This window comes from Coptis chinensis, chromosome 4 (assembly GCF_015680905.1).
Source record: "Coptis chinensis isolate HL-2020 chromosome 4, ASM1568090v1, whole genome shotgun sequence".
NCBI lineage: Eukaryota > Viridiplantae > Streptophyta > Magnoliopsida > Ranunculales > Ranunculaceae > Coptis > Coptis chinensis.
Window position 1 is genome coordinate 48,380,680 of NC_141459.1, and position 13,585 is coordinate 48,394,264.

General features: G+C 34.5%; 2 long non-coding RNA genes across 2 annotated transcripts; both read left to right on the forward strand.

Annotated features, from left to right (window-relative positions):
- The first annotated feature begins 8,644 nt into the window (after window positions 1-8,644).
- Window positions 8,645-11,830, forward strand: LOC147503793 (uncharacterized). Its single transcript, XR_015220261.1, has 5 exons — window positions 8,645-8,918; window positions 9,338-9,535; window positions 9,698-9,748; window positions 9,832-9,930; window positions 11,489-11,830. It is a non-coding gene; the product is annotated as an uncharacterized LOC147503793 (long non-coding RNA).
- A 486-nt stretch (window positions 11,831-12,316) lies between these two features.
- On the forward strand, window positions 12,317-13,130 carry LOC147503794 (uncharacterized). Its single transcript, XR_015220262.1, has 2 exons — window positions 12,317-12,984; window positions 13,035-13,130. It is a non-coding gene; the product is annotated as an uncharacterized LOC147503794 (long non-coding RNA).
- Window positions 13,131-13,585: the final 455 nt, after the last annotated feature.

Sequence of the window (13,585 nt, forward strand, 5' to 3'; positions counted from 1 at the left end):
ATTTTATATATGGATATTAGCGTTTGGCTCTCCTAAGTTGCTAAATTCGTTTTTGGCCCCAATTCTATTAGTTGAATCAGTCAACTTTAACTCCACTATGAGTTGATCTTCTCATATTTTCGTAATGGCTCAAATACCCCTTAACAATATTTACCAATATGCCATTATGAAAATGGTCCACTAACTGAAATGTATAGTAATAGACACGTGTCTTAATCAAAACGGTCCAGATCATAACAATCGAACGAATACAATTTAATCTAAGGAAATACACTTGATTTCATCTGGACCATCCTTATAACCCAATCTAACCACTCCTGCTCTCCCTTAATTGATCACTATTCATCTTCATCCTCCAAGTAATGCAGGCTATACATTTCTCAACAGTTTAGAATTACAACCTCACCAAAATGAATACTTGACACAAAATGATCAACACTCTTGAACTATGCACACAGTAGTTTATGTTACAAGTGCCAGTGCCATTGCAATACATAGAATCCCAAATCCGAGACCCCAGTTCAAGTTATCCTAGATGTAGTTCAAGACAAAGATTGTAACGGCTGTACCACCACATAAACCAAAATACCACCAGTTGAAAAATGAGCTCTTGGACTTGCTCTCAACTAAGTGTCGTCCGTCAAATTGATCAGCTCCAAAAGCCTGTACACATGGTTTATGCCCTGACTGTGCAATTGCTACTAGATACAAAGATGAAAAGAAAAAGAAGACTTGGAAAGAATAAGGGGATGCACAGGAGGTGCTGCCACTGTCCAGACAGCTAGGTGAGCTTTGTTTGGGGAGAATAGCTGATAGTGTTAACAATGCAAGACCTTGTTGTCACTCATGCAAGGTTTAAAACAATTGAGTAAAATTCTACTTACTTTAAGCCTTTAGTAGATGTAGATGCAACCTACAATGCAAGTTAACTCTACAAGTAAGAAACCAACTAAATTTTACATATTATTCTTTTTTCATTGCTTATTATTTGCTTAGCATGTTGCTATAACCCAAAATCTTAAGTGATAAAACTGAACCCAACACACAAAACCACCCACTTATAGGTGTTGCCTATTACTAGTAATCAACCCAGGCGGTGGTGGACTTCACAGTAGTACACTAGTAATCAACCCAGTTGATGTTATCCATTTCGGATGGGTAGTAGACTTGACATAGTAGTAGACAAGAAGAAGATGAATAGTAACCATAGAAATAATAGAATTTCGAAATTGAAATGTAATGGAATTTCAAATCGAAATGAAATAATATAATATTTTGTTACAATTTCATGTGCAAGTCACAAGAAGGGTAAAGTTGCCATTTTGAAGAATACATGCGGTGGAGTTAAAGTTGACTGATTCAACTAACAGAACTGGGGCCAAAAACGAATTTAGTAACTTAGGAAAGCCAAACGCTAATATCCATATATAAAATGGGGCCAAAAGCTAAATAACCCATTTTATTCAATTCCTTTTCTATCTTTTGGAGGCATTTAATTTGGGAAGCATGAGGCAAGTTTGTGATCGAGTAGTGAACTTTAATTTTTATTGTTTCGGTGCAGGTCCCAAATAAGAATTCACTATATTGTACGTGCATATTTAATGGGGTAGCTTGAGGGAAATAGTACTCCTTAAAAGATGGTACCAATGGTGTCGGTTTCAATGTGAATTTTGAAACATTAAGAACACAAAATAAATAACAAAGATTACATTCCCAAATAAGAATTCACTATATTGTACGTGCATATTTAATGGGGGTAGCTTGAGGGAAATAGTACTCCTTAAAAGATGGTACCAATGGTGTCGGTTTCAATGTGAATTTTGAAACATTAAGAACACAAAATAAATAACAAAGATTACATTATGAGAGGTTTCAGGCCGGTGAGTACTAGTACCGACTCCCCATCAACGATGGCTAGACATTCCGTCATTGCTTCCTAAACATAACTCTAAGAGCAGTTTGCTAGTTTGGATATAAATTATCTTCCTACAAAGAAGAACATTGGAATATTATCTGCACTCTTAAGTTATAATCAAGCTTCATTCCCTTGAAGATTTCTAAAGAGGTTTTTAGTAGATCGTTGAAAAAAAATATTGTTTTATCTTCTTTTAAAAAAAATATATTTCATTAAATCATAAAATCATAGCCAGATTCAGGAGATACAACAGAAACAAACAAACATATACCCGACTTCTACTGACCCAGATCCTAAATCCCACCTGAAAAACTAATTCTTCGAAGCCTCAGGACAAGTCACACGGTAAGCAGGAAGCTCAGCGGCACCGTAAGCACTAACAGAGATGTGTCGAGATCCAGAAGATGAAGCACCAAATCCACAAGGTGGTGGCCTAGGAGGACGAGGAGGTGTCCCAGATATAAAAGGCGGTGGCCCTTAACAACGAGGACACGATTTCCACCATGCTTACAAACATAAACAGAAGATCCATCATCAAATTCCACTTACTTGGACAAATTTGGAGTCAGCCATAACGTGTTTGATGTAGAAAAAACTGGGGCTGGATGTGTTTGCTGCTGTTGTTGTTTTATCTTCTTCATCTTTCTCTCATCACCTATTGCATTTTCAAGGTATGAATTGACATGCAATACATAAATTCCAATATGTCATTATTATTGTTTAATTTCACATTCTTGTTTCTCTTGGGCCAGGCACACGACACATTTCACTTCAACACATTAATTTGCAACTCATAATTTAGAATCTCACAATGTCGTTTTTCATTTTTCAAGTTTCAACTTTATTCTTTTCCTTTGAGATCGATTTTGGTAGTAGTCAATAAAAACTTTTACCCTCTTATTAAAAACTAGGGAAAAAAAATAATCATATGTAGAAAACAATATTCTTAATAAATTTATAATCTTTCACAAATACCGCATCACCTCGATCATTTGAAATTATTTTCACTCGTTTAACTTTTGAATACTGAATAGTGCTTACAAAGAAGCTAACCGATTAAGGTGTAGGGAAAACCAAAACAATGAGAAACTTTAGACATATCAATGAGAAATAAACTTTTAGCAATAAGATCTTATTCAATAATATACTTAGCTTCGAACTTTAGACAATCAATATTCTCCACAATTTTCATTGGATCATTGTAGTGTCTATAGTTTATGGTTCTTATTGCAATTTTAAATAACATTCATGTATTTATTTAAAACATTGAGTTATTTTTTTTTAAGGCAAAAAAATAAATAAAAAAATAAAAATAAAAAATGACATATATTGCATCGAGTTAGTTCTTTTCATAGGAAGCTCCAACTAACTAATTTGTAGGTTACAATGACTTCTATTGCACTTTACTAACTATTGTATTATCTTTTTTGTTTTCATAAGGTTTATAGCCTAATTAAGGTGTATTACTTGAGAGTAACATTGAAAATAACCATTTCAATGGTCTTCTTCAAAACCAATTTCCACTAATGGGAAGGTTTTTTTTTTACCCCAATTATGTTACTCTCACCAATTTTGGTGATAATTAGGGAGTTGTTGTGGGGTCAACATTGCAACCCCTTGGCACAGGGCCTAGAGGACCGAGCTCAATGTGTGTTGGCTCTTGAATGACCACCAACAAAAATGTCGACAACTTCATTAATAAAGATATATAGGTCCAAGTTGACGAACCCCGACCCAAGTAGCGAGTTATCACTCAAAGAGATTGTACGTTACAAAAACCTCATTGATTTGAAACTTATTCATGTGAGCATAGATAAGCCCAAGATGCAACTAGTCGATTGAATGACCAAAAGTTGTATAGATGAAATTCATAACAAAAGGTTTTTAGAGTTTAGATCAAACTACATACATTCTACCACTGTCTAAGAGGACTCTTAATCAAATGAAGAAGAAGAACCAACTAAGAGTATTCAAACTCTCTTCAATGATGCCACAAACCTGATTTCACAGTATCAAATTTAATTTGTATGTTACAATGACTTCTATTGCACTTTACTAACCATCATCTCTTTGTTTTTATAAGGTTTCTAACAAGGTGTATTATTGGAGAGTGACATTGAAAACAACCATTTCAATGGTCCTATTCCAAACCAATTTCCACTAGTGGGAAGATTTTTTTTCAATTTGTCGTTGTATCCAAATTATATTACTCTCACTAGTTTTGGTGATTATTGACAGAATTGGGGGTAGATGCATGATTTACAAATAAGTGAGGACAATAACTAGTGACCAAAAAAACAAAAGTCCATTCCTACCAAATGGAATGAGATTGAGTATTTTACGTATATTGTGATTAGATCACATAGAAAGATAATATTTTTTTCACTAAGTATAGTAGTAGGTTGCTCTTTAATCATAACAAATTTCTATTTGGTGCCAGTTGGAGAACACACGTGAAGATAATATTTCTTACAAGAATGTTAGTAGGTTTCTTACAAAGTATAGATATATATGTTACTAATTATATCCTTTTGCTGGAATTTTGTGTTTTGTATCATGTTTTCCTCTTCCAATAACAATATATGTTGATGGATCAACTACCTACTTTAGAATTTTTATTTTGTAACAAGATGAAACAAAATTGTACGTTTATCAATGACATATATAAATATATATATCCCGCTCCTAAAAAGACGTTAAAATAAGTACAAAACTAAGTACCAAATCTAAAACAACCCACAACTTCACTTACAGAATGAGTTAAAACCTAATTTTTGGTGGATACGATCTACTAACCATAAAAAACATCTCTATAAATATGAGGTTTCTTCCATGCGCATAACCTCCAATGCATTCCAATGTACATCAATCTCAGCCACACATTTAGATTTTTGTTAGAAAAATGAAATTCTAAAGCAAACTTGTTAACCGGAGAAACCGGTTAGATAATGAAATAAGTATAGAAAATACCGAATCTACCCATGATACTAATCCAGAAAAGTAAAAAAGTAACCATCGTTCTCTCAGAAATTTTGAACCTTTGGAAAAAAGGAAATAGTTACACACTCTCTCATCGGCAGAGTTATGATTTCTCCACTGAACTCTCTCTTTCTATCTTTTCTCTCGTTTTAACTCTCTCAAACTTTTAAAATATATATATATATATATTTATATATATATATATATATATATATATATATATATATATATATATATATATATAGTTATTGTCTCCCAAGAGAAATCCCTTTCATTTGAAACTCTGATTCAGGTTTGGATACTCGTTTCTATATATTATGTGTTGAAATTTACTACCTTCTTGTAATATTGGATGATTTTTAATATGGGAATAATTTTCTTCTTCTTAATTGGATCGGAATTTTGGGTTTTTCCATTACTACCAATTTTGACATTGAAACTAATCGATGCTCCTTGTGGTTAGTTTAGACTTTTCCATTAGTGAAGGCGCTATATTTATCATAGTTTCTTCTTAAGTTTTTGTGAACTTCATTCCTTTATTTATTCTCGGTTCCAATTTCAGTTTGTCAAACTAGCCTAATGAGAACATATCTTAGCTACATTTTAATTGTTTTAATTGAAATGAAGTTTGATATTTTGATTATAGTGATTGTTCAGCAGTTATTTAGTTTGACAAACATATTAATTATCTTCGTTTCCTTGTGAATTTTGCCCTTTGTCCAGGGTTGTGAGTTGGGCTGCTCGTTTTTAGTTACATGTCATATTATTGTGTTGGTCGTTTATGAACCAATTATTAGTACATTTTGTATTTATTGTAGTGAATAAGTGAATTATAAGCTTCAAAGCCAATGGTCCCAGAACTTTCGGTTGGTTAGGCGTTGGTCTCATGTAGAAGAATTAACATATTTTAAAGCTTAGAAGAAAGCATTATAAGCTTGTTCATTGTGTGTCACGAAAGGTCACATTTCTTCATTTTGTTGGGACTATGGTTGTGCATCTACTTCTGATCATACAGTAAATACTTTTGTTAAGACTAAGTCTTCTTCTGTGAAAAAGATTTTTACTTGTTATGCTTGTGGTAGGAAGGGACATCTTGCTTAATATTGTTGGGATAATTTTTGTAGTTATCAAGATCAGGTTTCTTATGGAAATGGGTATTGGTTTTCTTTTGTGTCTTTTCAACAAGAAGTTTATCTTTATTACTTGCCTTCACAGTATGCTAAGACTAAGTTTAATTGGATTCAAAAGACTAAAAAGAGGATGTGAGTACCCCCATACAACCTGCCACACCTAGAGGTAAAGCTCGTGTTTCTTCAAAGTCTTACAAAACAGGTTGGGTAAGAAGAGATGAACTTGGTCCCCGACCCTGTTCACATGGGTTAGTATCATTTTTTTTTGTAGACCTACGCTTTTATTGTATATTGTTTTTGGTCTCTAGTCTTTTGTTAAGAGTTTAGGATCATATATTTTTTTCCCTTAGTGTGTTTGCATTCATGCATATTTAGCCTTTTTATTTTTGTGAATGAGTGCATTTAGTTAGGATTTTTATTTTTTATTTAAAAAAAAAAAAGTAAATAGAAAAGAAAATTATTGTTTTTGGTTTTGATTGAGTTCACGTACACATTGTTTTTTTATGGTGGGTTACTTGGTGCAACCTTTTAAAACCCGACTTCCAATAGAATGAGGAGACTAGTTTTGTACACTTGAATATTGTATAATTAAGTATATTGATATTACTATCTTGCTCATCACGCTCCTATTAGTGATATGGTGACAACAAGTGTGGAATCTGCAATCAGCCAGGGCATAAAAAGCCCGCATGCCTAGATTTACATCCAGAAGTTGGGGGTAAGTGGTTGCATTTACTATCGCATAATTTTTTCCGATACAAGTAACCATATTGCTGAAGAGTTAATATTTGTAAATGCGTTGCACTGGTAGAAATTTTGTTTCTTAGTAAGGAAAATGTTATTTGTGTGTATTAGGTCCAAGTGTGGAATCTGCAGTCAACCAGATCATACTAAGCCTTGGTGTACATCGTTGAATCCTCAAGCACAAGGTTAGTCGCTTTTTTCCAATAATGCTGTTAGGGGATGTTATTTATCACCGTTGCATCAAGGTTTATTTTCTCTTTTGTGAATCTCTCCCCGGTTATTAACAAAACAAAAATAGTGTGCAATTGTTTCTGCTAATTCTAGAGTGAGAACCTCTTCACTTTTTGGCTGAAGGGGTTAGGATGTGAATGGTGTGTTTGGCCTTTATCAAATGCCTAACTTATTTTGTTTGTATTCACCCATAGTCGATGTTGGGGGAGCAGATTGCCACTGCCAAGGGCATACAAGCAAGTTGACTCTTGTAGATATTGAAGTACCAAAAATATGATTATAAAGTGAGAAGCTCTTCACTTTTCATGGCCATCATAAGTACATTACCATCAACGAAGAATACATACAACATTTAAGCTTTTTCTCCAATTCTTTTTGCTTTTGTTTTTGTTTTCTTTTGTTTAGCGAAGAAAAGTTCATAGGGTTCAGCAGACCATAACCTATATTCATCGTCTAGATCATACGTAAGTCCTACCACTGCCTTCTTCCTGCACCTTGGTACTTAATATTTGGATTACTGGAGGTGCATAATACGTACATACAAAAATTATCACCAAGTTAGGCTACATGATTGGAACATATATAGACCCCACTGTATACATGTGAGAATTCAATGAACTTGAAGCTTGGAGCTTAGTAAACGCAGAGGCAATACCAAAGTGGTCCCTCTATACCTCTTATATCTTTAAACTACCCTCAACGAATCTGATTTGACTAGGATTCTCATTATATACCTTGCTCCATGCGATATTTCAAGCCTTGTGTATTACCTAATTATTTGTATGTCAACATGGATAAGATTGTTGTTTGTGTCGCTTTTGACCACTGTTCTCTGAGCTAATGTGAAATTTGAGGGGATGATCAACTTTCCTTGGATTTCACATTAGCATGTTTTTACATTATATACCTGACCAACCGAAGCACAGCTAAAATTGACAAGTACATGTTTGAGTCCGTTAACATAGACATAGAAGTGTAAAAGTGTCACTCTGAGAGACAAGGAGTATCTGAATGCTGCTACAAGTCTCGTGAACATATGTAAGCTTCAGTTGTAATCTTTCTCTATGTGCTAATATTCTTGACGTTTTGGTTTAATACCACGCCTTATGTATTATTTGCATATGCAATAATTATGAGACACATTTTTCACTCGTTATTGCTAGTTCCACACTTCTCACTCACATGATAGAAAATATATCCAACAAGAACCAGTCTGAAGGGATGGCTGAAACAATCTAAATGGGCAGTTCATCCCTGCAAGGACCAGAAGACTGTTGCAGTAGCAATTTATCTGGAAGTAGCATAAACCTTTATATTTATTACAAACTAAGAGGAATTTGTTTGTTGGGACTTTTGCATGTCAAAGCGTATGCATTGATAGGGATGAGTGGTGAAATCCATGATCATCTTTAACGTGACTCTGCTATATACTTATTTTTCACCAAAAATACATATTCTGATTTGATTCTCTTAAACTTTTCTATTTCATGAAAAGATTTGGTTATAAATTATTATTGGACATGGATTTATATTTGTTTTCTACATGGAATTTCAAAGTGAAGTCAAAAATATTTTTGCATGAACCATCCACAATGTCTCACTTTGTCATTCATGAAATGCTTTATTCTATTTTCATTTCAGTTATTGTACGCGTCTCAACCTTGCACAAATTTTCGGCCGAATGGCATTGTGAAGCATGTTGTGGTGACACATTGGTTCATCAGGAAGCCTGCCATTTTGACGGTCCAAGAAGATGTCATGAAGAAGAGGTGAAAAGTCCATTTAAAAGGGAGCAGAAGTCGGCCATTGGTAATGAGTGTTCTGAGATACCTGATGCCAGTAAGAAAATAGGGTCACCCTCAGGAAAGCCTGCAGCACGACTTTTATCTAGAGACTTTGTTCCCGCACGATGTACAAAGGTCGTATTTGGCATATCATTCCAGTATCTAGAGTTTTATGAATAAGTTAGAATGAGAAAACTGAATGAATAGTTTAAGGTCAAGCTGGAGGAGTGGACTAGGGCTATGTAGAAGAGAAGTTGTAGCCTAAGTGCCTTAGTCATATGCCCCACTATCCACTAAGGCTATATTCTCAAGGATTCATATCACAACCTAGCCCTTTTAACCCTTGACTTAGACTACCTTTGATTCTATCGTCAAGTATCAAAACTAATGATCGTGGGTTTGAAGCTATATAGAATATTAAAATGTTGATCTCGTTTTATGAATGCTGTGAGTGTGTTGTTATTCTCGATAATTTTTAAGTTTTATTGTTCCTCTGTTGCATTTATCTGAAAGCCAAACTCATTCTGATTATTATTTGTATTCTTGTGGAACAGGTTGGTTTGCCATTGGTACAACAATACCTCTATCAATTTGAGCAATTGGTGAGAGAACATCTGCCAAAGGTTGGAGAGCATTTTCCCCAAGAAATGATAAACCCAAGCATGTATGCTAGCCAGTGGTTCATCACTGTATTCTCGTACTCCTTCCCTTTTAATCTGGCTCTTCGAATCTGAGATGTCTTTTTGTATGAGGTTGGTTATGTTTCTCTTGCATCCTATGTGTTATAGACTCTATAGAATTGTCTTTTAAAACACCATTTAAACTTAATGTGGATTGGTCTTTTGCTTCTGAAGTCAAGCATATTTTTGGAAGCAACAATCTCTAACATTAATAATTTTCATCAAGGTGTCCAGATTGTCTTTCAAGTTGGTTTGGCCTTACTGAAATATTGCCATGACGACTTAGTGAGTACATTGACTCCTTACCTTCTGTTCATAGATGAAAACTTTACCACAACTTCTCATGTGACATTCTACTTTCCAATCAGATAAAATTGCCTTTTGAGAAGCTCATACATGCTTTACGCAACTTCCCTGATGAAGCCATGGACCCAGATATTTTGTTACCAATGGCCTACTCAATCAAGGTTAACTCTTATGATATTTGTTATATTCCCGTTTACATCAATATCGTTTTATATGTTTGTAAAGTTTAGCATAGATTTGATTGAGTTTGGAATTCATTAGGGTTACAATTGCATGTCTTTTATTTGTATAACTGCTATACCATGTTAGCGCTCAGCAAAGTTTGGTGGCTCACTAGACTTTGATTTGGGAGGAGTGGAGGGATACTCCTTTTGGTAGTTTTGTGTTTAGAACTTTAGATGGGTCTCTCTTTTGGGGCGCTGTCATGTGGACACTTGATGTTCCCCGTTACTTTTTATGTTGTTTGTTTTTCTTTCTATCTATCTTGATGTATGTAGGATACCTCATCCTTAAACTCATCATATAATCAATATAATACATACACTATTACCGGTAAAATAAATAAATAAATAAAATAGTGCTCAACATATGTTCATACGTAGTATCATTTTTGTGAAGGAAGACGAATTCAACATATGTAGTCTAGTTTTGATGTCTATCACGGTTAAAGTGGTTTTTGTTTCATAAACTGGTGAAAAAGTTGTAATATTTTCAATCTCTTATTTAGTATAAGCAAATCCATTTTCACATTGCCCAGGACTAACATGTGAACTTCATTGAAGAAAATCTTCAGAGAGATATCGAGCTACCCTGTTTTTGAGAACTTTTGATTTTTTATTTAAGTGGGTATAAGATGGAATTCATGGCTATTTACTAATCACTAGGAGCTTCGTGGAAGAAATTTAACTTTGGGTAAGAGTATTTTACAACTGTTAATAACTATTTCAATATAGTTGAATGTAAACTTAAACACATTGACCAGGGAAAGTTTTTTTGAGTGGGGGCATAATTGTGAATTTGTACTATTTATAGTATATTGGCTTGGAGGATATTAGTTCTACACCCACGGACTCATCTATATATTCTACCTACTTTTTCTACTCCCTACTGTCATAACATTGATTTGCATTAGCGTACGCAGGCGCATGTCTTGATACAAATCAACAATCAAGTAAATAGAAAATAATATGTAAGAATATAATAATTGTAATTTTATTCGTGAAGGATAAAGTTCTCTACTCTAAAATGCAGTAACACCTGTTACTCCCAGAGTTTTTGTTTCTTGGTCAGCCTATGTTTAAGATACTTCTAATCATGTTCTGTGAAGTTTCATGATTTTATGATCTCAATGATTTGTTGGTAGGAGAAAACATAATGGATCATGTTGCAACAGTGAGCACAGGTATTAAAAAAATATGTGTTGTGTGGATTACTCCTAGTAATGATTTTACAGATCTCCCACATGACAATCCAAATGAAGTTGGATGAAGTTGCATATTTGTATGGTTGGATTTACGAAAATCGTTGTTGATGCTGGCATGTAAATTTAGAACGGCTCTTATTACAATGGAATATGTTGAAATTTTCTTTCTCTTCTTCTGTACTACCTTCAACATCTTTTAAATAAATTATAGGATCCACGGAAAGTAGCATTTGCATTATTCTAAACTTTTGCATTATAGTTTTGTAATCTTTCATTGTGGTTGATATACTTAATAGGTATCTAAACGTTTAGAGGAGCTGAAGAAAGAGTATGAGAAGAAAAATGGTAAAGCAGTTCAGCCTGCAGGAACAACTCCAGGATGTGAAGCAGAAATAGTCTTCAAGAACCAAAAACTCAACTTGTAAAAGCTAGAAATAGGATTTGATTCTTTTATTCTTTTGGCTTGAAGTTGCTCACTTATCCAAAGTAAATAATGTATACAAACAATTTGACTAGAATGTAAGTGAAAAGACATGCCATAGTTTATGCTTGTATCAGGTGATCAGTGAACTGTATGGCAATTTTATAACCATCAAACATATTACCTCTTTGGGGTCCCCAAATGGAAGTGGTGTTGACATTATTTCAGAATTCTCAGTATGGATCTCTGTATACTTTTGTCGCGTGTGAATTCAGGGTTTGTCGTGATTTTAAAGTATGTGGGGAAAAACATGTATGTTCGTAAGGAAGGAAGTTGAATGAATGCTTTAGTGGTTTGCCATCATGGGACTTTTCCCACTTTATGATTTCTGAGTCTGCTAGATTTTAGTTATTACTAGTATTTGCCCATGCCTTACGGCACACATATGCGCACCTTTAGCGCCCCGTCCATTTTTTTTTAAAAAATGAGTCCATACTCATGTTTCAAGAGCCCAACTAGGGTGTCAATGGATCGGTTTGGATCGGATTTTGTAAAATCCATTACCGAACCGATAAAAATTTAGTGAATCCGAAACCGATCCGAACCGATAATGTATATTAGCTACCGAAACCGATCCGAACCGATAAGGTATACTGTCTACCGAAACCGAACCAACCCGAACCGATAATTAGCACTTTGTCTCTTTGAACAAAAACCATGATTTTTATCATTTTTTTTTCAAGTCAGACCACATATAGAAGAATTAAGAATAGAAGATCGAGAATCATAATCAGATATCCACATACTGTATTAAGGATCTGATAGTGTACAAAATAAAGTAATAAACAAAAGACCAAGTGAAAAATCCCAAATCTTTAAAGTCAGCATATCCAGAAAAATCTCAAAGCTTCGTTCCAAGCAAATTATCTCCTTCCAAAATCAATGAAGATAGAAATTAAAGATCGTCCTTACTTAAAAGAATCGGTTGCTTTCACAAATTCACCTACTTGGCTACAGAACAAACGTCCCATCATTCAATCAAATAGATAAGTGTTTTTTTAGGGAAAAAAAAAAAGGTGATTGGGGACTTGGGCAGTAAAAGAAATTGACCTTTCAAATGTGAATGAGAAATTGATCTTGCGACTACGGGATCTATGTAAATTAGCAACCTCGTTGAGTGAGATAACGAGGGGGGTTGACGCTTTGTTGAGTGAGAGAGAAAGGGGTTTTTGAGAAACAATCGATCTACATTCTCACCAAAAAAGTGGGCTACCCATCTACATTGAATCTAGCCGTTGATTTTATATTAGTTGATCTCAGCCATATAATTTTCTAAAACTTATACCAAACTATCGGTTCGGGTTAATATCGGTTCGGTGGAAGGACAAACCGAATCCAAACCGATATCTTATCGGTACTAGAAAATGGACCCATTACCGAACCGAACCCGAAATACCAAATCCGAAACCGTTTTTTATCGGTTTGGTTCGGATCGGTTATCGGGTTATTGGAACCCATTGACACCCCTAAGCCCAACAACCTATAAAAGTTCAGCCCAAAATACAATCCAGGTCTTTTTTGTGTGGGGTGGGTGAGGTTAAAAAAACTTTTAAACTCACCCCAAAAATAATTGTTAACTCATCTTAGAAAAATATTTTAGTGGCTATGGTTAAAGAGTGGCACGACCACGTATTACTTTATGAGGTGGAATTTGTCAACCCACTCCACCATTCTTTGTTATATAAACTAGTATTTGCCCGTGCCGTATGATACAAATACGCATGCCTTCAGCACATCCGCCCCCCTTCATTATTTTTTTCAGCCCAAAAACAGTCTAGATTTTTTTTTTTGTGTGGGGTGGGTGAGGTGAGAAAAACTTTTAAACTCAGCTCAAAAAAACTTGTTAATTCACCCCAAAAAAACACTTTAGTAGCTATGGTTAGGGAGTGGCATAACCACTTATCACCTTATG